This window comes from Canis lupus, chromosome 31 (assembly GCF_048164855.1).
Source record: "Canis lupus baileyi chromosome 31, mCanLup2.hap1, whole genome shotgun sequence".
Classification (NCBI taxonomy): Eukaryota; Metazoa; Chordata; class Mammalia; order Carnivora; family Canidae; genus Canis; species Canis lupus.
In genome coordinates, this window is record NC_132868.1 from 21,929,769 (window position 1) to 21,956,083 (window position 26,315).

The 26,315-nt window shown below is 39.6% G+C and overlaps 1 long non-coding RNA gene across 12 annotated transcripts in view; it reads right to left on the minus strand.

The window, feature by feature from the left end:
- The window catches only part of LOC140622178 (uncharacterized), an 81,315-nt gene that overhangs the window by 37,508 nt on the left and 17,492 nt on the right, over positions 1 to 26,315 (minus strand). For 9 of the 12 annotated variants that reach the window (XR_012021899.1, XR_012021900.1, XR_012021896.1 and 6 more), the window contains 2 exons: positions 24,522 to 24,999; positions 19,473 to 19,590 (listed from right to left, as the gene is read on the minus strand). This is a non-coding gene — a long non-coding RNA (uncharacterized lncRNA). The remainder of the gene's footprint in view (positions 1 to 19,472; positions 19,591 to 24,521; positions 25,000 to 26,315) is intronic. The other 3 variants (XR_012021901.1, XR_012021902.1, XR_012021893.1) reach the window with 1 other exon arrangement.

Below are 26,315 nucleotides of genomic sequence, written 5' to 3' on the forward strand. Positions count from 1 at the left end.
TCTTATCCCTTATCTCACCAGTTTTGGGATATTTTGTTGTAGCCCTCCCCCAACAGCTCACTCACCTGGGCCTCCATCCCCACAGTGGCTGCACGGGTCCCCTCACCCAGCCTTCATGCCTTCCACAGCGCACAGCTCACACCAGCCTCTACTCTGCCAGTGAGTCACATAAGGTCACAAGTAATATATTAATTAAATGCATATTTGCATTTTCAAATTAGCTTCCATAGACTGTATGATAGTTTTGAAGCATTGTAGACACCATATTGATATAAAACACAGATGTCCATAGTTACGTCCCACGTAGGGCCCTTTCTTGGGGACCCAGCTGCCACAACCAGGACTGACTGGTATTTAGCTCTGCTTCAGGCTGGAGGCCATTTCTGTGACCCTCCTGAGGTCTGTCCTCTCTGACCTCACACCCTAGGTCCCCTGATTCATCCCTGATGTTGAATCCCTGATTCCACAAACACCAGTGTCCTCATTCCCACAGAGCTGTCAAGCCTCCCCAGGAACTACCATCAGCCACCAGCAGCCACACATCCTGTCTGATTTGACAGCATAGTGGAAACAGATTCCAGATTTGAATTCTAACTCCACCGCTTCTTACCCGAGCAGCTATTTGATCTCTCTGGGCCTCAATCTCCTCATCTGCAAAATAGGAATAAAAATACCCTGGCAGAGATGACCGTGAGACAACTTGTGACAATGCACAGGGCTAATCACAATGTCTCGCCCAGGGAACAGTAGCTGTTTTTCTTCAGATGACCATCTATCACAGCTGGCACGACGCTGACTGCCACCTGGCCTGTCACCTCCTGCAGGTCTTGGTATGCTGCTGGCGCTGCCCACACCCACACCTACCTAACAGCCTCGTCTGGTCTCTGAGTTCCAATTCTTCCTGCTTCTCTGAGTGAGTCCCGCTGTGTCTGTTCTGACTCCTGGCCGGTGGTGTGCTGGTCCTTGGCAGCTCTTCCACATGCCACACTCCGTGACCGTCATGTTGGTAACTTGAACTTGGCCGTAGGGGGACTTTTTACATCAGAGAAATCAGCAAACCCTCCAATGGTGCCCTTTCCCCCTAAAGAGTCTCTTGTGAAACATTTGCACCCACACTAGCATGGACGCTTCATCCTTTCAGTACCTTCTTGAAGCCTGATTGTCTGATCTGAACAATCACGTTGTAGTCTTTTTAAGGGCAGACCTCAGAGGTTTTCTTGCATACACAGACTGGCCTCACCTTTCAGCGAGAATGCTGCTAAATCCATGCCAAAGTCTACAGAGCGACTCTGGGCTTAGGCATGGAAACATGACACCAGGAAACAAAAAAGTCTAACAAATATACATTAACCTCAGGATTGACCCCACCACTAATGAGTTCTGCTCAGCACGGCCAAAGCGTTTTCTTCCTGCTGGGCTCCCTCCTGGTGAGGCAGGCTCCAGGGGCTGAGGCCTTCACCTGAGCTCTCTGATGGAAACCTTCCAGGCCCTAAATGACCATGCCCTTCACGCCACTCCCTGAATGCTTCTGGCTTGGAAACCCTGCTGTCCTGTCACAAAGACGGTGCAGCAGAAGCTGAATCCTTTACAGCTAAAAAAAGAAGCCCTGCCTTTCCTTCTTGTTTTGAAGGCTCTAAACCACACATGTTTGGTAAGGTGTGGGAATTTTGAGGGCTCAGATCCAGTTCCAGTGTCTGTTCCTCAGGCCTGAGCAAGTGTTAAGTTCAGATTTGCTGCACCTAGGACCACTTTTGGGGATTGTAATGGTTACTTAGTGCCAGGCCACACCTACCTATATATGCCCTTGAAGCAAATGGTGGGTATTTGTCATTTCTAATGGCTGAATAATATTCCATTGTGTGTGTGTGTGTGTGTATATATATATATGTAAGAAAGAAAAACTTATTAAGAAAATAAACATGCGGGTGAACATGCTGTACAATGGGGTAGAAGAGGGAAAATTTTTTTTTAGAAGGAAATGTTTTCTCATGGATTTCAGAAAACAAATCATCATCTGCTGTAGCAGAACCCTCTCCATCTAGGTGACTATCATGAGTCTCCTTTTAGCAGTATTTTGTTCCTGCCTGTACTTGAAAGGATTCCCACAGCCCACGTGGGGATATACCCCATCCATCTGTCCATTAAACCTTACGTCCTCTTTTCTCCTCACAGGATTTATAAATTCTACCCATTTTCCTCTCTTCACAGTTCCAGACCTACCAAACACAAAACAGTTCTGACTAGCCCACTTCCTCTATATACCTACCCCTTGACTTGCTGCCTCTTAAATAGATTGAGAGACCATGCTTTCACACTGACGTCTTTAATGATGATCTTCATAGGAATATCAACAGAGAGTGACAAATGTGAGGGAGGAACAAAAGTCCCAGAATTTTCTCCTACATTCTTCTTACCCAGGTCTCTAGTGTACACTGAAATGTGAAATATAAGCCCATCATTCTACTAACCCATCTTTGTCTCTTTCCTTGTCTCCCCTGTTGTCTCCAGGGCAAGGCCTCCTGTTTCATCTATTTATGACTAGTGTGCTTCTAGGAATGGCAGCCATCATGATCTTACTGAGGTACTTCCTAGCTTACAAGTCACTTTCTATCCACTATTTTGGTGGACCTCAGAACCTCCTTGCGACCTAGGTGTTGGTGTGACTGCTTCCTTTTTAATGGATCATTGAAACAGTAGAGACGGAGTGTCTGATGGATGCCTGGTCCAGCCCTCTGCCTCTATCTCCCCTCATCTAGTTGCCACACAAAGAAATACCGTGATTAGGCACTGATTAAATGTGACCCTTCAAAAGAATCTGATTCAAGAGATTTTTTTTTTCAAGGAAAGTATTCCCAAATTATGTTTTAACTCTATGTAATGAGGAAAGTCCATACATGTTTTGTTTTCCACTCCACTGGCAACAGCTTCTTGGCTAATGACCAGATCCCTCCTTTTGTTTTGACATAGTAGATCAGGGTGCTGCAGACTGGACATCCAGGTGACCTCTTACTGTACTTCCAAAATCGAGGTTTGAGCCAGATCTGGATCAAGATGAAAAATTGCCATTTTTCCCTGCTGTCTTTTTATTTCTTGCTTTATCGTTCCACACTTTCTTCCATATCTTCCTCCCAGATGATCTAATGCACACGTGCTCCAAGCCACAGAAGGTAAGACTTTCTTAATTTCTTTTCCTACTCTCCAGTCTAAATTAACTCAGAAGCATTTAGTTCTTCAGATACAAACTATCTACTCTTTACTCCATGTTGGAATAACCCAGAACTTATTTGAGACAATTTATCATTTTAAACTTTTCACTAATTCTCACTGGCCTTTGTAAGGACCTGGCTTTTCCGCTCCACATAAATTGGCTATCTCCAGTGCCTTCATCATGTTGACATTAGATTATAACATGGAGAGGAGCAGGGAGCTGCTCAGGGCCAAGCTTAAGGGGTCATCTTATTAATCAATTGGAAAGAAGATTAACTTATTCATTCAACACCTACTTATTAATCACTTAACCTGAACTCCTATAGTACTTGAGGTCCAATAGCATATACTTGTTATGAGTATATTATCCACGCCTCCCAATTAGACTGTGAGGCCATTCGGAAGAATCTGGTCTTGGGTTGCCACTACCTGTCTTATGACATTGGGAAACTCTCTTCACTTCTTGGGGCCTCAGTTTCCCCATTGTGGGAGGTGGGTAAACAGCATTCTAAATCCACTGACTCACTTTCTTCCCACACCACTCGGCAAATATGAGTGGAGTGCAAAACATAAGAGTTACCAGCAGAGCTCAAAGAAGGAAGGATCGAGTGCTATTTAAGAGAAATCAGTTCATTGTTGAGGCTGGGAAATGGTAACATAGAAGTTGGCTATACAGCTTTGTCTACTTTTTGTACACACTTGAAAATACCCTTACAATAAAAGAACAGAAATGTTAGAAGGCAACCTAGCAGGCTGCACACAGCAGGTAGCCACTGCGCAGAGTTGAAGCATGGGTAGGATTTCAATGAACTGACACTGGGTCAGGGGCCATTCCAGGCAGGGCACATCTCGAGCCAAGGCATAGCGACTGGAAAATACAAGGTGTTCACAGAGAACTGAGAGTAGTCATGTGTGGCCACAGCCGAGGGTGCACGAAGGGAGTGGTGGGAGATGGGATGGAAAGGTATCGTGGGGTCAGAGCCGGAAGGGCCTAGAGAGGCACAGTGAGGAGCCTGTGCTGGATTCAGTTCCGAGGGGAAGTGAGCTCACTGGTTAAGGCCCAGCTGGCCCTACCCCTCCTCAGTGGCTCTGGGTGCAGGCCCAGGAGAGGGCATGTGGCAGAAACTGGCAGAGGCGCATGCTGGCAAGAACCACCCGGCTCGTTTCTTCACCAGGAAACAAGGTTTCCTGTAACTCAGACCATGAATCAGCATTTCCTCTGTCAATAATACACAGCAAGAAATGCAACAGCGCAGGGCTTGGGGGGAATGGAAGAAAGGAAGGAATATTCCATGACACGCTGGGCTCTGCTCTCCTTTCCCCTCACGAAACACTCCTGATAAGTTCCCAAATAACACTCGGGTTTCATGAGATAAGTCTCTCAGACGGCCTCGCAGTATCGTGTGAAGATTAAGGCCCACAGGATACCCAGCTCTCTGGTCATATTTTGTGTTTCTGACACCACTGGGACAAGCAGGGGCACTCTCTGAACCCCTTGCTTTCACCACTAAACATTGCTAAGGCAGTGCTTCATCCCTGCAGAGGCCTGAGTGTGTGTGTGTGTGTGATTTGCCTTTTAGTTCTTACACATCCCTGTCCGACATTTTATTTGATTCCCTTAATAATCCTGTGAGGGACACAGGGAATATTATACCTATTTCACAAGTACAGATACCACAGCGGGGACATGAGATGTCTCTTCCCATCAGATCTGTTTTGAAGAAGCCAGAACTGACCCCAACCCTTCAAACTCCAGTCCAGGCTTGTTTTCAAGGTCGTAGACGTAACACAAATAAAGCTTATAATACTATATATTACATAGATAAATAGATATACATACATACAGCGTATTTATTGAAAAGATAAGTATGCTCTCAATTCAATGTATCAATTACTATAGTATCTTTTAAAATAAGTTATAATATTTAATGTAAATAATACAGCATATTTATTTAAAATATACTTAATACTAATTTAATCTTAATAATTCACTTATCTAAAATATTAATAATAGGGACACCTGGGTGGCTCCATGGTTGAGCGTCTGCCTTGGGCTCAAGGTGTGATCCCTGGGTCCTGGGATTGAGTCCCACATCGGGCTCCCTGCACGGACCCTGCTTCTCCCTCTGTGTGTGTCTCTGCCTCTCTCTCTGTCTCTCATGAATAAACAAATAAAATCTTTAAAAAAATAAAGATAAACTAAAGTATTAAACATATATAGCATATATATATATGTTCTACCTAACATCTGAAAGAATGTTATTCACCCCCTCATTCCATTCATTCATTTATCAAATATTTATTGTTACTGTCTGCTCTCTGCCAGGCTCTGTTCTAGACACATTCTATAGTGAACCAAACAGTCAAAAAGCCCTGCTTTCATAAAGTTTACATTCAGTTGTGGAACTCAGAAAAGGGATGAGATTAAAGTAAAATACAGAGTGTTGGAGAATCATATATGCTTTGAAGACTAAAGGAAAACAAGAAGAGGGTGAGAAGTGTTGGAAGTAGGGGTAACATAATTTTATGTAAGATGTTCTGTGATAGTCTCCCTGAAAATGTGATGTTTACATGAAGACCTGAAGAGGTGAGCAGGCCAGCCATGTGGATGGATCTATGGGGTGGGGAAGCCTGCAAAAAAAAAAAAAAAAAAGGAGTAAATGCCAAGGCCCTGAGGTGCTGACTCCTTGCCACGTGCAGGGAGTAGTGAGGAGCCAGGTGTGGCTGGACCTGAGGGAGAGAGTGGGGAAGGGCAAGAAGTAGGGGCTGGAGGCTGGGGAGAGTCATGCAGGCCATTATTCACACTTGGAACTGACATAGAGAAATTGCTATCATTTACTCAAAATGCAAACCAAACTGACCAACCAACCAAATGAACAAACAATTAAAATAAAACAAGCCAAGGATGAAAATGTGAAATAAAACAAAACAACAGCAACAGAAGCCTTATAGAGGGTTAATGCTGGTGAGGAAGACAAGGAAAGAAAAAGCAAGAGACACATAGAAAGAAAAAGGGAAGAAGCGACCATATACTGTGTGTTTGTGTTTTACTTATTTCCTCTCTCTCTCTCTCTCTCATCTGAAATCTAGATCCAAGATCCAAACTCTGAAGCCAACTGTCATGGCCACTTCCCAAGGGAGCCAGGCAGTGGCAAAGTCAGGCAGAGGAGCAAAATTACCAAAAGCTTGGGCCTGGGCCTCAGACCTCAGCTAGATTCCTATTGAGCCAGACAGCTAGCACTCAACAGGTCTCCTCTTGCTCAGGCTACAGGCTGAAAGCAGAACCAAATTCTTCTACGCCTCTCCTCCCCAGGCCTCCCAGGGACAGAGTGGCCTTCTAAGCAGAGCTCCCTCCCAAGCAGCAGGGACAGACCATCCAAGCTATCAATCCCAGCTCTACAAAAGCTCCCTTTCTAACTCAAGAGTCCATCACACACTTGCTTTTGACCCTGGCTCATCCTTGAAGATGGAGTATACACATGGCTGTAGACAGGGGTGTGAAGGAGGGGAGAGAATGGCCTTGCCCACACTCTACAAGCCAATGTTCTCTTGCTTTTTGTTCTTTCTCTTTATTAGTCCTATGGGCTTAGTGGGCAAGCTCATAAGCAGCTCATGCCCGTAAATGCTCCACTACCACCTTCCCACTGCTTTGGAGAGTTTTAGAAAATTTCTTGGTGTGACTTCCCCAAACTTTATCACTCGGACCACTGATAGTTCAGTCCCACAAAGCCCCTTATAAATGTGTCCTTGACTTCCCTTCAGAAGCCACTGAGGCAGATCAGAATAGGACTATACTCCAAGTCAAACATGGACACTAGGTGAAGTCCCTCACCATTCTTATCAAGAAAGTGAACAAACAAGAGTGATGCTATCACTCAGAGACATGCGAACAACCTCGGTCAACCAAGGCATATCATGATCAGGGTGGGGGGAAGATAGCTAAAAGAACTCTCTGAATTGTTTCCCTCATTCATGCCTTTCTGCATCACCTATCTCCTTCCAATACCATCGGCATCCTAGTTTGAGTCTCTTCTGAGCTTTTTCTTTAAATCAAACTTTTTAGAGGTACTAGGAGTTGTAAGAAATAATACAGAGAAAAAAAATAATACAGAGAGCCTGGGTATCCTTTGCCCAACGTTAACATCTTGCAAACCCATAGTACAATATCGTAACTAATATATTGGTATTCCTACAATCAAGACAGAGAATTTTTCCATTACCCCAAGGTTCTCTGATGTTTTGCTTTACGGCCAAACCCACTTGACTCCCTCTCCCATCGCCTCCTTAATCTCTGGTTAGCCATTTCTAAAATCTTATCAATTCAAGAATGTAGTATAAATGGAATCCTACCACATGTAACCTGTTAAGATTGGTTTTTTTCCTATCAGGATAATCCTCTGAGGAGATTCACTCAGGTTGTGTAGGTATCAAGTTAGTTCCCTTTTATTACTGAGTAATGATTCCGTGCATCACAGCTTATTCACCCACCAAAAGACATTTGAGTTGTTTCAAGCTTGGAGCTGTCATGAGCAAGTCTGCTGTAAATACCTGTGTACAGGATTTTGTGTGAACGTGAATCTTCATTTCTCTGGAATAAATGCTCAGGAGTGCAGTTGCTGCAAGTATGGTGTTACTTGTTAACTTTTTTTTTTTTTTTAAGACACTGCCAAATTGTTTTCCAGAGAGACTATATATCACTTTACATTCCCACCAGCAATAATGTACCAGTGAACCAGTTTCTCTGCATACTTGCTAGATCTTGTTGTTGCTATTATCTTTCCTTATCCTAGCCATTCTAATAGGTGTAGTGATATCTTATATGCTTTTAATTTTCAATTCCCTAAGCACTAATGCTACTGAATATCTTTCTATGCATTTACATGCCATTTGTACCTACAGTTTGGTAGAATGTCACCTCATGTATCTTGCTGATTTCAAATTAGATGTTTTTAACCTTAGAGAGAGAGAGAGAGAGATAGAGAGACTATCTATCTATATATAGATCTTAATTTTTTGGCAGATATTTTTCATTATCTGACAAATATTTTCTTTCCAGTGAGTAGTTTGCCTTTTAATCTTTCTGTAGAACTTTTTTTTTATGGAGCGATTTTTTAAAAATGTGATGAAGTCTTATCAATTTTTTTCTTTTATAGATTATTGCTTTTGGTGTCAAGTCTAAGAACTCTGCTTAGTTCTAGATATAGTTCTAGATACTAGTTCTAGATCTAGGAGATTTCCTATTTTTTTCCTAAAGGTTTTTATAGTTTCATGTTCTACATTTAAATCCATGGTCTATTTTGTGTTAATTTCCTTATAAGGTGTGAGACTTAAGTTGAGGTTTGTTCTTTTGTTTGTTTTTTTATTTCTTTTTCTGTTTTTGCCTTTGGATGTCCAGTTGCTCAAGTACCATTTGTTGAAAAAGTCTATCTTTTTCCCCATTGAATTGTTTTTGTACTTTTGTCAAGAAACAGATGGTCATATTTGTGTGAGTCTATTTCTGGGCTCTCTCTTCTGTTCTATTGATCTGTGTGTCCATCTCTCTGCAAATACCACACAGTCTTGCTTACTATAGCTGTATCATGTCTTGAAATGGGGTGGTGAGATTCTTCTGACTTGATACTTCTTTTTTCAAAATTGTTTTAGTTATTCAAGTTTCTTTACCTTCCCATATAAATTTTAGAATAATTTTATGGATACATACCAAAAATCTTACTGTAATTTTGAGAAGGATTGTGATAAATCTGTACATCAGTTTGGAGGAAATTGACAGCCTTACTAGTATGGTAGACAGACTAATAGCCCCTCAAAGATTCCTACATCTCAATCCCTGGAAACTATAAATATGTTATTTTATATGAAAAAAATGGCTTTGCAAATGTGATTAAAGACCTGGAGGTGGGAAGGTTCTTGTGAATTATCCAGATGGACTCCATGTAATCACAAGGAGGTAGAAGGATCAGAGTCAGGGGAAGAGACATGTGATGATGCAAGCAGAGAACAGAAAGGAATTGGAAGGTATATGCTGCTGGCTTTGAAGATAGAGGAAGGGGCCATAAACCAAGGAATGCTGGTGTCTTTTAGAAGCTGACAAGGCAAGGAAGTGAATTCTCCCCCCAGGGTTTTCTGGAAGGAACCAGCCCTGACAATACTTTGATGTTAGCCTCGTAAGACCCAGTCTTAGACTTCTGAAACCCAAAACCATAAGAAAATAAATTTGGGTTGTTTTAAGCCACTAAGTTTGTGGTAATTTTTTATAGAAGAAATAGAAAACTAGTGCAACTACTTTGAGGCTTCTAATTAATGAACAGAAGTAGGATGTCTCTTCATTTATGTAGATATTCTTTGATTCTTTCTTCAGCATCTTATACTTTTCAGAGTATAAGTCCTGTACATGTTTTGTTATATTTACATCTAAATATTTTATTTTTTGAATGATGGTAAGTGATATTAGATTTCAAATTTCAATGTCCATGTGTTCATTGTTAGTATAGAAAAATACAATTGATTTTTGTATGTTTGTTTTATATCTTACAACCTTAATGAACTCACTTATTAGTCTAAGAGGGGTAGTTTGTTTTGTTTTCAAATCCTTGTAATTTTCTATGTAGCTAATCATGTCATCTATAAATACATTTTTTCTTTCTCAACTTTTTTTCCTTTCATTTCCTTTTCCCGATGTATTGCATTTTCTAGAACTTCCAACAATACAAATAAAAGAGATGAGAGTGAATATTCTCGCCTCATTCTTGATCTAAGGGACAAAGGCTTCAGCCTTTCACCATTAAGTATAAGAGTAGTTGTAGGATTTTGTAAATCCTCTTTATCAAGGTGATATTTTCCTCTAATCATAGATTTCTGAAAGTTTTATCATAAATGAGTATTGAATTTTGTCATATGCTCTTTCTACATTGACTGAGATGATCACTTGTTCTTTCTTCTTTAGACAGTGAATATGATAGATTAACAGCAACCAACTCTGTAGTATTGGAACCAGTCTGGCATCTCTGGAATAAACCTTACTTGGTCAAGGCATGTAATTTTTTCATAATTGTTGAATTCTACTTAATATTTCATGTTTTTTAATAAATATTTTCCCTCTATATTCGTGAGAGCCATTAGTCTGTAGTTGTTGTGATTTGCACTGTTTGTGTGGTTTTAGTATCAGGTAATTCTACCTTCAAAAAATGAGCTGGGGATTATGCTTTTCTCTTCTATTTTCTAGGAGATGTGTAGGATTAGTGTTAACTCTCCTTTAAATGTTTGGAAGAACTCTTCAGTGAAACCGTCTAACACTAGATATTCCTTTTTGAGAGTTTTAAAAATTATGAATGCAATTTCTTTAGTAATTATAGGGTTATTCAAGTTATCTGTATCTACTGTTTAAGTTGTGGTAGTTGTTGAAGAATTGGTCCATGTCACAAAGTCAAATTTTTGTGTGTAGAGTTGTTTTATATGCCTGGTGTTTAAAGTTTTCTCTAATCCACCTTTTCCATCTTCTACCCCTCCTTTTCACTGAGGCCAAGTAGATCTTTATGAATTGGGATCTCAGTGAATTGGATTCTTCTGGGATTCCCCACACACTCCGTGCTTTTTCATTGCCGCATCTTGCTATTTTCATTCTCTATACCCGGAATACCCTAAGGTTTTATTTTTAATTCCTTCTCATTCAAGAGCCACTAAAAACTGAAGTCTATCTTTTCTATTTCCCTTTGAACTTTCCTGGCCTCTATTATCTGTGGCAGTTTTGTGGTGTGAACTAGGGACTGCCTTGTATAGATATTATTTGTGAACATTACCCCTATAAGCTATAAAGTCTTTAAGGGATGGAACCCTGTACAATTCTTCTTGGTTTCCTCCATAGGCCCTGGCATGGGGAATGGCACAAAATACATGCATAAAGATCATCTAAGAAATTAACTCTTGTGGGTCCTCACATGAGAGTATACCCAAGAAGTCTCTTACTTTCAGGTTTTTAGAGAGCTATTTCATAGCTATTTTTCTGAGACATACACTTATTTATTTATACATTTAAATTTATTTTTTTAGGTAATATCTACACCCAGTCTGGGACTTGAACTAGCAACCTCTAGATCAAGGGTCAAATGCTCTACTGACTGAGCCAGTCAGGTGCCCTTCCCAGCTGCTTTTCTGAAACAGGGATTGACCTAACATTTGAGAGAGCTAGTCTCTTGAGTATTTAAAGGGAGTCTCTTGAGTATTTAGAAGGAAAGAGTCACTCTCAACACCAATTCAGATCTCAAGGGAAAGACACACTGTGTTTTTCAGAGTCCTGAAGACTGTCTCACAAAACTACAGGTTCATTATGAAGAGAAGGGGCATAGCCAGGGATCTGGAAATCTACCAATTTACAAAAAGAACACCTTCTCCTGCCATCCAAATTAGTAGTTCAAATTCTCCTTAGCAGCACCACACAAAATGGAGATGTATTAAGGAAGTGAGATGGAAAAGTGATCTCCATCTATTCCCAGCTCAGCGGGCATCTGTATCCAACAGTATTATTGAGAATGACTTTGCATCAGGAGGCCCAGGCTGGGAATGAATATTCTCCAGGGAATCCTCCCACCATCCCAAAATAGGAGCAGGTAAAGTGGCTGGGAAAGGAGGCAGAGGTAGGGATGAGACAAACTAGAGAGAAGGGGAAACATCCTCCAGTCTTCTTTCTGTCAAGATCCAACTCTTGGTGATCCCATGGTCCCTCTCCTAGTTTGAGCCTCCTATCACATCTGCTGTTGTATCCTCTCATAGGATCCCTTAGTCTGTTTCCCTGCATCTGTCTGTCCTAAATACAGCAACAAAGTGACCTCCCTAAAACTTAGCTTTGATTGTACCATTTATATTTTCCAAGAAACCTTCACACAATCCCTAATGTACATAAATAATGTGACATGCCTTCATCAGGCATTCAAGGCCCTCTGCATGTTAAAATTCCCTCTGCCAGCTGACAATAAGCAGGCAAAAGCAGAACAGAAAGAATATAAAGTCTAGCATTAGATCTGAGTTCAAATCTAGCTGTTTTATAATAGCTTCATGAGTGGGGTAACTTATTTAACTTTGATGAGCCTCAGTTTCTTACCAAAAAATTGTTTAAAAAATGATAATAACTCCAAAGTTTGCAGTGAGAAATAGATGAAGCAATGAGTGTGAAATACATAGCACATAATTGGCACTGGATAAATGGTAGCTATTTTGAGTATGCTGAAGGACATTTAGTAACTTCCCAATTCCTATAACTTAAGACCCCTGAGCCTTCTCTCAGACAGAATGGCCCTGATAAGGTCATCAAATGTCCTTGCACAAGGAGTAGGGACTGTCCACAGATGACAGTTGGGGATGAGGGAGCAGCCACATAAGGTAAGCTGCCCATTATTAGAAAGAAACAATGACTTATTTCACTCAGCATAATACCCTCCAGGACAAACATTATATGGTCTCATTCATTTGGGGAATATAAAAAATAGTGAAAGGGAACAAAGGGGAAAGGAGAGAAAATAAGTGGGAAATATCAGAGAGGGAGACAGAACATGAGAGACTCCTAACTCTGGGAAACGAACAAGGGGTGGTGGAAAGGGAGGTGGGCAGGGGGTGGGGGTGACTGGGTGACGGGTACTGAGGGGGACACTTGATGGGATGAGCACTGGGTGTTATGCTGTATGTTGGCAAATTGAACTCCAGTAGGAAAGAGAAAGAAAGAAAGAAGAAGAAAGAAAGAAAGAAAGAAAGAAAGAAAGAAAGAAAGAAAGAAAGAAAGAAAGAAAGAAAGAAAGAAGGGAAGGAAGGAAGGAAGGAAGGAAGGAAGGAAAAAGAAAGAAAGAAAGAAAGAAAGAAAGAAAGAAAGAAAGAAAGAAAGGAAGGAAGGAAGGAGAAAGAAAGAAAGAAAGAAAGAAAGAAAGAAAGAAAGAAAGAAAGAAAGAAAGAAGGAAAGAAAGAAAGAAAGGAAGGAAGGAAGGAGAAAGAAAGAAAGAAAGAAAGAAAGAAAGAAAGAAAGAAAGAAAGAAAAAGAAAGAAAGAAAAAAAGAAGAAAGAAAGAAAGAAAGAAAGAAAGAAAGAAAGAAAGAAAGAAAGAAAGAAAGAAAGAAAGAAAGAAAGAACAGAGCTCAGAGAGGGGCTGTGTATATAGCACAGGTGAGAGGGCAGGTCCAGAAATTCCTAATGGTCAGGCAGGGTCCAGCAGTTTCAGCACCTGGCTTTCTTCCTGGAGCCTCAGAACAAGCCTAGGCCTGCTTTTCCACAACTAAGGACAGCTCTCCCATCTCTTCATGCAGCTCTATTTTCTGCGCTTTTTTAAGAGACTTATTTGAATGCTATGTTGGGCGTGGAGGGGAGGCTGGCAGTGGGCAACAGGGCTGTAAATCTGAAGTCTGTTCACTATGGCTTGTATAGCTATCGTACCCATTATGTATGTGTGTTATTATAAGGGGCTCAAGGAAATAGTGTCAAGAGACTCACTTCATAAGTATGTTTATTATTATCTCCGCTGTTCAAGCCACACAAAATAAATGTCTGGCATTTCCAGAAATTGCTATCGATTCAGCAGCAGATTTTACAAGGCCAATCAATAACAGTTTCCTCTATACCCCCTCCCCCAGTGTGTATTTATTTGTGATCAGGCTTTCTGTTCCTCCTGTGCTTTCTAGTGCTTGTAATTGGTCCAGAATAAATGGATGATTTCATCTTTTTCCAGGAAAAAAAAAAAAAGAGGGGGTAAAAAAACTCTGCTATTAAAAATATCTCCCGCCCCTATCCAACAAAAAAAGCTGTGCATATATGTATATGTGTGTGAAAGAAAAGAGAGCCTGCATTCAAACCCACCTGCCAAAATAAGACCCTCAACACATAAACTACAATGTATGGCCTCTTTTCCTTGCACCTAAGCCATGTCGTATTAGGAGGTTTGGGACCCAGAAAGCCACACAGACCCTTCTAGTCATGGGTTCTTCTAACATGATGCCCTTATACCTTACCGTGTCACCAAGTGTATAGCAGAGTCTCAGAACAGGCTAGAACTTCAAAGTTCACCAGCCCAACCCCCTCTACTAAAAGATCAAAGCACAGAGGCTCAAAAAAGGAAAGTTGGTCGAAACTCAGGTCTCTTGCCTCAAAATGTGACCTTCTTTGGAGATAGAGTCTTTACAGAGGTCATCCAGTTGAAGCTGAGTCATGAAGGTGGTCCCTAACCAATATGATTGGTGTCCTCATCAAAAGGAGAAATTTGGACACGGATAGAGACACACATACAAGCAGAATGCCAGGTCAACATGAGGGCAGAGATCAGGACGATGCTTTTTCAAGCCAAGGAATGCCAAAGACTGCCAGTAAATCGCCAGAGGCTAGGAGAGAGCCATGGAACAGATTCTCCCTGACAGCCTCAGAAGGAACACTCTGATCTCAGACTTCTAGCCTTCAGAGCAGTGAGACAATAAGCTTCTGTTGTATAAGCCCTCCAGTCTGTGGTGCCTTGTTACAATGACCCTAGCAAACTAGCACACTCCTCTTCCTCAACAGCGACTGTTCAGGAGACCCAGGAGAGAAGGACCCAGAGGTGAAAGTCAGAAAAATATTAGAATTATACAAGAGACTCAGAAACCATCTTCGATAACTTTACTCCAAATAAATACAGCATCAGGAGAGGGTACAGATGTACATGGAGAATACACACACCCAAACTTCTACATAAAGCTACATAAAATCAGTTGTCTCTGCGGTAAAGTATAAGTCATGCTTCAGTTTGTTCTATGATAGGATAAAGAAAATATGTATCCTTCAAAGTAAAATATAAAACTAAAGAAAATATAAAACTAAGCCACTTGGGTGGCTCAGTGATTCAGCACCTGTCTTCGGCCCAGGGCTTGATCCTGGAGTCCTGGGATTGAGTCCCACATCGGGCTCCCTGCATGGAGCCTGCTTCTCCCTCTGCCTGTATCTCTGCCTCTGTGTGTGTGTGTGTGTGTCTCATGAATAAATAAACAAAAGCTTTAAAAATAATAAATAAATAAATAAATAAATAAATAAATAAATAAATAAATAAATAACAAACTAAAGAAAATCTATGGCACCTTGGTGAAAAAAAATAATGCTATGGGTTCATAAGGACTATTTCCCTTATCTCTTCCTAGAGACACAGGAGGACATTAGTCACAGGAGTCACCCAGTCACAGGAGGCTGGGTGACTATGTAATTCTGACCAGTGGACAGTAGTAAATGGAAGCAGCATAAGTGGAAGCACAGAGGCGTTTATGCGAACCTTCCAGGCTTTGTCTTCCCTCATCACAGAGGCCCCGGACAACACCTCTTAAAAGAAGGGAGGCACAAAGTTAAAGTAGACCAGATTTCTAAGCCGCTCTTTGAAAGAGAGCTGCCTTAATGTCCACAATAGCCAAACTGTGGAAGGAGCCTCGGTGTCCATCGAAAGATGAATGGATAAGGAAGCTGTGGTCTATGTATACAGTGGAATATTCCTCAGCCATTAGAAATGACAAATACCCACCATTTGCTTCGGCGTGGATGGAACTAGAGGGTATTATGCTGAGTGAAGTAAGTCAATCAGAGAAGGACAAACATTATATGGTCTCATTCATTTGGGGAATATAAAAAATAGTGAAAGGGAATAAAGGGGAAAGGAGAAAAAAATGAGTGGGCAATATCAGAAAGGGAGACAGCACATAAGAGACTCCTAACTCTGGGAAACGAACTAGGGGTGGTAGAAAGGGAGGTGGGTGGGGGGTGGGGGTGATTGGGTGACGGGTACTGAGTGGGGCACTTGATGGGATGAGCACTGGGTGTTATGCTATATGTTGGCAAATTGAACACCAATAAAAAATAAATTTATAAAAAAAATAAAGGGAGCTGCCTTGGAGAACCATCTGGCCTTCAATGAAGCTTTTTGCGAGAAAGAAAAAAGACTCTGATACCTTTGAGATTTGGGGGAATAATCTAACATGGCACTATGACCTAACTCAGATCATGATGGTCTTCATCTCTGCGATCTGTATTTGACTAGCATACTATTCACAAACAAAATGAAGAATAAGCTATTTGAAAAATATTAGCTTGGATTTTCTCATGTTTCTTGTTACTAATAAACAGCCATTGGTAGACAACCCACCCCAAATATGTCCATTGCGATTTCCTCTGACAACACAGACTCTGGGCCCCACAGTAAAGGAAACACCTCCTTGGCATTCCTGACTACTCCTCCAGTGGGAGCTTGGACCATTATGGGTAGAAAAGCATTTCCCAACTCACAAGGCAGCCATTCTTGGCACAACTCTGATTGTTAGAAATTTATTCCTTAAGATTATCTATAATCAGACTCTCTGTTACTTCTACCCACTGACCTCAGTTCTGAAACCCTCTAGAGTTCTGCAATAACTAAGAACAAGTCCATACTTCTCCCTAGCTGCTCTTCCCCCAGGCTGCTGTTTTAATCAAAGGAGATTTCTTTCCAGAAGCCATGTTAATCAAACTATCACTAATAAGTCAAATCCCAATAGAATGTAGGCCCAAGCATTGTCCCAATTATTTTGTTGTGTTAGGATTTTATGACATCAAAAAAATATTTGAAATAAATGGAATTCCACCTGGGGCCTAACATTCTTTCAGTTATAGAAAGATTTGCATCACAGCAATATTTGTTTTATTGGGATTTAACCTGTCCGTTGTTCTGCTGAGTGCCTGAGTAGGAATGTGGGAAATAGCTTTCTATCACCATAAGCTCAGAAAAAATGTCAGTGAAATGCAGGCAAATAGATTATGATTGCATCGACAGCTCTTTTCATAAGCTAATGGGCTGTCTAACCTATTCATGCCTGCTGTCCCCCATAGGGTCTTGTAAGCACACTGCCAAGGAGCTTGTTGGATTTGGCAAATTGATACACTGGGCTTGTTTGACTTCTCATTTCTATGAATGATCGTTAGGTATTTTAACAATATGTGAATGTACTTGGAACGCCTAATGGGGCATTAGTTAGGTAAATAAGCGACTCAGTTGAGAGCTGTAGTGTTAACATAGACAAAAATCTATTCTCCTTTTTCTTAATAATGGATTCCCTTCATGGTTTAAGTGGAAAGTTTTAAACGCATACATACGCATGGTGTTGCTTAGTCCTATTTGATCATCAGGACTCTTACAGAAGAGGTAATACACAATTTTACTTGAAGATCTAAAAGAATCAAAGCAGCATGAGGGCTAAAAAACACTAAAAAACTAGAACCTTACTAGGAAAAAAAATCTCTCTCTCTCTTTTTTACATTTTAAATTAGAATATCTAACATTGGCATGGCTGCGGAAAACACTTTTATACACTCCTTGTGGGAGCATAAATTTAGACTATCTTTCTGAAACACAATTTGGCAAACATAACAAAAGCCTTTAAAGTGTGCATACCCTTTGACCTAGACCCAGTGATTTCACTTCTAGGAATTTATTCTAAGAAAATAATACTGGGTGTGTGCAAAGATTTATTTACAAAGATGCTTATTGCAACATTATTTACAATAGCAGTAATTGAAAAACCCAAATAGCCAATAAAAGGAAATTGGCTTTTTAAGAAACATGATACATTCACTTACACAATGTTACATTGCATGGGCCTTAAAAATTGTGTTGTAGAAGAATTATTAAAATGAAAACGGAATCACAATATACTGTTAAGATGTTTTTAATACAAGTTTCAAAACCATATTTTTAGGATATCAGTTTTGCAAACACTTTTTAAACAAACATACCAAAAAAACATATGAAAGTGTAACAACGTTTATGTCTCCAAGTTGGGATTATGGATGGTTATTATTTCCTCTTTATCCGTCCTGAATTTTTCTAAATGTTTTATAGCGAACTCATAATATGTTTGATGTACAAAAATATTACAATGATATTGAATCTTATATGTAAAAGAGAGTCTAATTTTTCAAGATGCTGTTGTTACTAGGAAATCAGGCACATTTTTCCTAGTTTCCAGGCTTAACTCACAATGCCAAGTGAAACTTTCTTTGACATTTCTAACTATTACAGAGCCAAACAATCTTCAACTTTTAAAGCAAGTTTGAAAACCAATCGGCAATTCCACAATTAGCCAAGATATCCAGCTCAGATCTGAAATAAACAGATGTGGGGAATTTTTAAGCTAGAAATGGAACATTGTCATCACCCAAGAGCATTAGATGTGGAGTATCAGATGTAGAACCCCTGAGATCACACTCTAACTCTGACATTATCTGGTGACTCTGAGCAAGCCTCTTTGTCCCTCCATGGGACTCTTAGACAGGAACTATACATATAAATATTTAAATTTATTCATTTATAAATATTTAAATATATAAATATTTAAGAAACATGATACATTCACTTACACAATGTTACATTGCACGGGCCTTAAAAATTGTGTTGTAGAAGAACTATTAAAATGAAAACGGAATCACAATATACTGTTAAGATGTTTTTAATACGAGCTTCTCACTCTCACTACAGTGAGTTTTTTTAAAGGAATATGGTCAGTTTATGCACAATACTCCCAAGGCAGTCCCACCTTATACATTGCATAGCTTTAGCCAACTCTAGCCTAGACTCCCAATAACTAACAACCAATTATGGTTCAAATGACACAAAGGAAGGAACTGACTTCTTTTCTTTCTTGAGTTTTTATTTGTTTGATGTGTGTAAAATAAAGCACACATTAGTGCACAAAGTGCATGGGTCATAAGTGTACAGTTTAACAAAACATTGCAAAGTGAATCCCTGAGGAAGTTCCACTTATGGAAAGAAATGACCAACACCCCAAAGGACTGCATATGCCCTTTCCCTATCACACCTGCTTTCTTTCTCTCTCTAGAGTCACTGCCCCCCTAATTTTATTGTGATCATTTCCTTGATTTGCTGTATGGTTTTACCACATAGGTATGCATCACTACACACTATAGTTTGCTTGGGTTTATTTTTGAACTTTATATAAATAGAATCATACAGAAAAAATATTGCCATGATAATGGATATTAAAAATTTTTATAAAGTGTAATGTATACACAAGTGAATGGTATCATTAGTAGTAATCTTATCAAGTAAAGACAGGGACACTGAATTTCAACGTTCCACAGCAGGTGGCTGGTTTCATGATTTTTGTGTCCAATAATTTCCAGTCAGGTTTAGACCACCTCATCCTTCCAGATAGTCAGCACAAGCTCACATTCAAGGACTCATCAGAGCTCTGTGTTTGTGACTTCTTATACCACCTGGATGGAAAAGTACTCACCGAAGGCTGAGGGGGTCTGTCAATACATGCTTTGTTCATAAATTAGCAGGCTTCCCTCTGTTGAGTGAGTTCCCCAGCTATTATCAAGGCTCTAAGGTCACATCTGGTTAATCGTTGGCTAGAAATCAATACAGAGAGAACGATGGTTTATGATAAGGGCTTATAATAAGCAAGTTCAAGTTCGAGAGATTGGCTGTCTTTATGTTTTTAGATGCTAAAAAGTAGCTGCTAATCTCCTTCCCTGCTGGAAAAAAACATAACCCCACTTACACTGTTACCTAAATCAAGAACTATTTAAATGTTTTTCGTAGGTCCCTTTCCCTCTTTGGCCAATTCATCGTGTCCTTAGCTTCAGCTGTTCAAATACCATCTAGAATTTTTTTCAGTCCCAAGGAAATGCATCAACTTATTCTCTGGTGTCACAAGACCTCAGGGTCACAGCTACCCTTTGTCCCAGTTCTGGAACAATCCCGACACTCTTTGATGTTAGCGGCTACCTTGTGAACTGATCCATGGGGCTCCCAGTGCCTGAGGCTCAGTACTGTGGGTTTCCCAGCTGGCATTTGGCCAGTGCTTGCCATTCCTCCTGTGCAATCACCCATGCATGTGTACATGAGCACATGCGTGTATGAATGAGTGGGTGTGTTCAAGCGTGTGTAGGCATACTGTCTACTCATTCCACGAGTAGACAGCATTGCCACGGATTGTAGCAATAATGTAAGAATGCCTTTCATGTAGTAAATGTTGGGTGAATAAGTGAACAAATGAGCAATGCTCCACCTGGCTTCCTACCCCAACATTCCTCCTCTTTTCACAACTGAGGCCACTCAAATTTCACCTTTGGAATCAACACTGTACCATTCCTAGGACCAATTTTGGACTTAGTCAAATAAAATTTCAGGGGCCTTATTCCAGATTCTCAAAAGACTCAGAACTTAGTATACCTGGCCAATCCTCCCACAGTGATAGGAATCCATATTTGGATCACCACCTTGTTTCCCTCCCATAGTCACGCATGTGCACTCCAGTTTTAGTATCTGGGGGACTTGTTATCTATCCCATATCCTTACCAACTGTCTCCACTCCAACTAGAGGCTGAATGTTCCCCTCCAGTATCCCAATAGCCAGGACCATACTTCCTGACCTCTTATGTTGCTCAGACCCTGCCTGAATCTACATGAAACATTGTCTCATCACTGGTAGATTTTCTGCTGGAACCTCCACCATTCCTTGGTCCTTCCTGATTTTGAACTACAGCCACCTTTCACCATACTCCCTAGATGCCTATGTCTATCTACTGAAATTCATCACCGACCGACAGCTGGGTCTGCCTCCAGCTTACTACGATCATCATCTCTGATCTCTAGTCCATTCTTTTCCTGATCTGCCCTGTCCATTGTCTATGGAAAGGCCTTTCAATTTTTAGATTAAAAATAACAACAAATTTTAAGAGTGAGACATTATTAAAGTAAGCAAATAAGCAAAAAGAAAACAAACATAATCTAACCCCCAAACTTGGTTGAAACTTAATACCAATGAGGAAATATACCATATTCATGGATTGGAAGACTCAATATAGTTAAGATGTTAATTCTTTATGAACTAAAATACAAAGTTAATAAAATTCCAATCCAAATCCAAGCAAGGTTTTTTTTTTTTTTTTTTGTAGATACAAAGAAGCTTATTATAAAGTTTATATGGAAAGGCAAAGGAACTAGAATAACCAAAACTAATTTGAAAAAGAATAAAATAAAAGGATTCACTCTACTTGATTTCAAGATCTACTATAAAATAATCAGACAGTGTGGCATTGGCAAAAGGATAGACACAGAGATCATTGGAATAGAATAGGGAGGCCATTAATAGACTCACACAAATATGGCTAATTGATTTTTTATAGAGACACAAGGGCAATTTAATTTACTTTCAAAAACTCATGTTGGAATCATTGAACATCTATGCGAAAATATGAACTACTCAACCTAAACCTCACATCTTACAGGAAAAAAAATAGCTGAAAATGGATTTCAGATATAAATACAAAATGTAAAATTGTAATGCTTTTATAAGTGAAATAAGATAGAATCTTCATGAACAAGGGGTAGGCAAAGATTTCTTAATTATGACACTAAAAGCAAAATACATAAAAGAAAAAAATGGTACATTGATTAGACTTCCTAAAAATAAAAACTTTTTTTAATGAAACATATTATTAAGAGAAAGACAAGGTAAAGACTGGGAGGATATAATTTAAATAATATATCTGACAAAGGATTTGTGTGTAGAATGTATAAAGAGTTCTTAATAATAAACCATAAGAAAATACACCATCCAATTTTTCAAAGTGGATAAAAGATTTGTATAGACACCTCATCATGGAGGATATACAGATGGCAAATAAGCACATAAGGAAATGTTCAACATCATTAGCCATTAGGAAATGATAATGAAAATCAGGATTAAGATGCCACTATATATCTATTAGAATGGCTAAAATAGATAAAAACAATCTGACAATAACTCATACTCGTTACCACTCATACTTTGGAGTAGGGAAATATAAAGGTAAAACACTGTAAAACAGTTTGGTAGGTTCTTATAAAGAAAAACATACACTTACCATATGACCTAACAAAACATATGTTTACTGAAGAATCTGTACACAAACACTTATGGCAGCTCTCTTTATAGTGCACCCAAAGTGAAAATAGCCCAATATTCTTCATCAGAAGCATGAATAAACCACTGTGGCACAGCCATACAATGGAATACTACTCAACAATAAAAGAAAGAAACTATTAGCACCACACCTTAAAGGCATCGTGCTAAATGAAAGAAATCCATTTTTAAAAGTCACATCCTATATGATTCCATTTATATGACATTCTGGAAAAGGCCAAACTAGGAAGAGAGAACACATTAGTGGTTGCCACAGATTTGAGTGTAGCCCCAAAGAACAGCACAAGAGTGTTTGTTTGTTTGTTTGTTTGCTTGTTTGTTTTGAAGCTACAGAACTGTCTGTCCGGATTCCTGTAGTGTTACATTAGACATGGTTAGAAATCATAGAACTATACTTTACAATATGTGGCCTTAAAAACTAATACTGAAGAAAGGTCTTAGCACACTTGGCAAATATTTTCCTATATGCGTGTACATTAATAGAATAATTCTGTATTAGATAACACTGTATAAAATTTTAATTTTAAAACATTGTAAATAAGTTGCAGAGTAATTAAGTGTGTATCTGCATATCAGTTTTTAATGGTTGGGTTGTATTTCATTGAATGGAAATAATACATATTATGTAAGCAATCCCATGTTGCTGAAAATTTGGGCATTGTTCAGTTTGCAATATTAGAAATCATACTGTGATAATCATTATTGCAATTAAATATTTGTACAAATCCTTAATTATACTTTAGATAAATTTTTAGAAGTGAATTTGTTGGGTCAAGGTATGAACTTTTTAAAGGTCTTTGACGTGTTTGTCAAAATCTCCTTCAGAAAAGTGGTACCCAAATGCTCTAGCTCCCAGGAGACAATGAGGGTGCTCATTACCCCATATACTCCCCTATAACCTTGCTCACATGCTGCTATTATATTATGTGGAGGTAAAATTTCTTCAGAGTCCCCCTACTTGGGCAGCCTGGGTGGCTCAGTAGTTTAGCACCACCTTCAGCCCGGGGCATGATCCTGGGGACCTGGGATGGAGTCTCCCTCTGGGCTCCTTGCATGGAGCCTGCTTCTCCCTCTGCCTGTGTCTCTGCCTCTCTCTGTGTGTCTCTCATGAATAAACGCATAAAATCTTTGAAAACAAATCCCCCTACTTACATTATATTCATCTTTGAACAAAACAACCCACAGAGCCTAGCACATTGCCTGGCACATACAAGGCACTATTTAATATTTGTATTTGTTTGTTGGCATGAATAAATGGATAAATTAGTGATCTAGCTTTTTCTTTGGTAATGAATTTTCTTACTTATCACCAAATATTTTGGAGTTACTTCGCGCAACAATCATTAATTTAGCACATACAGCATAAACTGCGATATTTTTTAATCAACTCTTACAACAAAAAATTTTAAACATTCATCCCGATATATTTATTTATATTTATATGAATAATATAAATTATTCTGTCAGTCTATACATTCAAGAATAATAAAGCCTTATTTCTTATATTGATTTAAAGATAAGCGTAAATGAGGCTCTAATATTTTCTTCTCTCCAAAATGTTCTTTTTTTTTTTTTTTTTTTTTTTTCCAAAATGTTCTTTACATCTCCCCAGGCTGCTCACATTTTGCAGATCACTGCCCTAAAGCACCTAGATGAGCAGGGTTCTGCACTGACCACCATGAGGAGTACAGCAATGGATAACAAAGTCCTGCCCTTGGATTTCACAGGTAGCCTAGGAACAAATGCCATGAGAACTTCACAGATAACCAGAACACCTTATGAAAGGAGAGGAGGGAGAAATTTCTCCCTATTAAGGAGTTGGAGAGGAAGCCATGGGGCAGGTTACGAAGTTTACGTTCTGTACCCTGAGGATGCTCCACTTCGCCTAACTCCTACTCTGACCTCAGCAACGCTGCAGGATGGCAGGGTGGGGGAGGGCTGTTGAGTGGGGAAGAGTCTGTACACCTGCCATGTATGGCTGTTGGTGGGTTTTTGTTTGTGCCTCTTTTTTCCTGTTTGCTTAATATATACTTTTTCCCCTGCCTTCAGGACACAGTGACACACATTTCAGTTTTGGCAAGGGACAAAGCCAGAGGAGTGTAGGAAGAAGAGCCCCTGCAGAATTGTTGCCAAACTTTATGTCAGATGCTACTTCATTGTCTCTTTATTTTTAATATATAACAGAGTTATTCTATGAATTCTCCATAGTAGCATTTAAGGCACTTCAAATTCTGGTCTCAACCTGAACACCTGCTACTTCCCTCCAATCTCCTGCCAGATACACCAAACCATATGCTCCTCCCTATACATGGCTTTACCCCCATGACAGCTCAGCCAGTTGTCACCCTGCCTTATCTAAGTCCCACTCACCTTCCTGTCCTAGTTCAAAAGTCATCATCTCTGGGAGATCTCTCCCTTCAAATATACCATCTTCCCAGGCAGAATCAAGTTCATTCTCCGTCGAGTTCCTATCATCATTTTTTTTCCACCATCATGCTTTTCTCAACCTGCCTTGGATTACAGTCATATGTGTCTGTTCCTGTCTCTTAGTTAAGACTAAAAGTTCTCTGAGGGTGGGGTAAAAGTTGAATTATCTTTTCCTAGTACATAGCATCTCACAGCAATGAAAAGGCAGGATTGCCAATCTGCCTTGGTAAACTGAGGCAATTTTCACCTCACCTAGAAAGCTGCTCAAATTTTCCTAAATCCCAGAAATTTACTTCAAGCTTGAAGAACAAGTTGAGCAGGATAAGAAGGCTTCAGAGTTTTATTTTGACTTCTTGGATTTAACAAGCTTGTGGCACTTTCAAATGGTGATGTCCAGCTGTTCAGACATACCTGGCTGGATCTGAGAAAAGGTAACAATTCATTATTCATCAGTATGCAGATGATAATAAAAATGATGAGCATCTGTGAGATTTCCCAGACAAGGTATAAAGTAAGAGGAGACGTATGCCAAAGACAGAACCTTAAGGAATACCAGTATTTTATAGATGTTGGGGGTGGGGTGGGGGAATGCCCACAAAGGAAAGCAGGAAATTGTAATAAAAAAAGATAGAAAGAAAACCAGGGATTTGAAAGTTTCAAAAAAGAAGGAAATAGGAAACGAACTGTAGAATGATACATAAATCTAATAAAGTAAGAACTGAAAAGTGTTCTTGAACTTTGGTAGTTGGAAAGGCCTTCATGATCTTAATGAAACAAGTTTTCATTATGGTTAAATTATCAATTCATTATGGTTAAATATCATCAATCAGTGGGATGCCTGGATGGCTCAGTGGTTAAGCTCTGCTGTCGGCTCAGGGCATGATCCTGGAGTTTAGGGATCGAGTCCCACATCAGGCTCTCTGAGGGGAGCCTGCTTCTCCCTCTATGTCTCTGCCTCTCTCTCTCTCTCTCTCTCTCTGTGTGTGTGTCTCTCATGAATAAATAAATAAAATCTTTTTAAAAAATTTATGAATCAGTATTAAGCTAACAGGAGGAAAACTGTTTCCAGAACTTGAATAAAAATGGAGTAAAGAAATGGGACAGTGGCTTGGGAGCATAGGACCCACGAAGCAAGTTTATTTGGTTCTCTGTTATTATTGAAAAAAAAATTGAGCACATTTATTAGCTAAAGAAAATAAATCATAAATCAATAGAGAAAAAATGTGGAAGATACAAAAGAATGAAGGACTCTAAAACATAAAAAGAATCATACACCATGACCAAATGAGATTTATCCCAGGTATGGAAGGTCATTTCAGCATATGAATATCAAGGCACCTTATTAATAACATAAAGGGGGGAGCCTGGATGTCTCAATTGGTTAAGTGTCTGCACTGGGCGTGGAACCTGCTTGGGATTCTCTCTCTCCCTCTCCTCCTGCCCCCCTCCATGCTTTCTCCCTCTCTAAAATAAATAACATATAAGAAAAAAGGGATAATATGCACAAAAACATCACTTGGCAAAATCTAGCAGCACTTCATGATAAAGACATTCAACATACGAGGAATAGAAGAGAATTTCTCCAACCTGATAAAGAGCATCTATGAACACCCATAGATAATAACATCATACTTAATGGTCAACGGCCAAAAGCTTCCTTCCTAAGTTGAAAGTAAGACAATAACATCCACTTATCACTTCTAATCATTATAGCACTAGAGATTTCAGTGGAAAAAC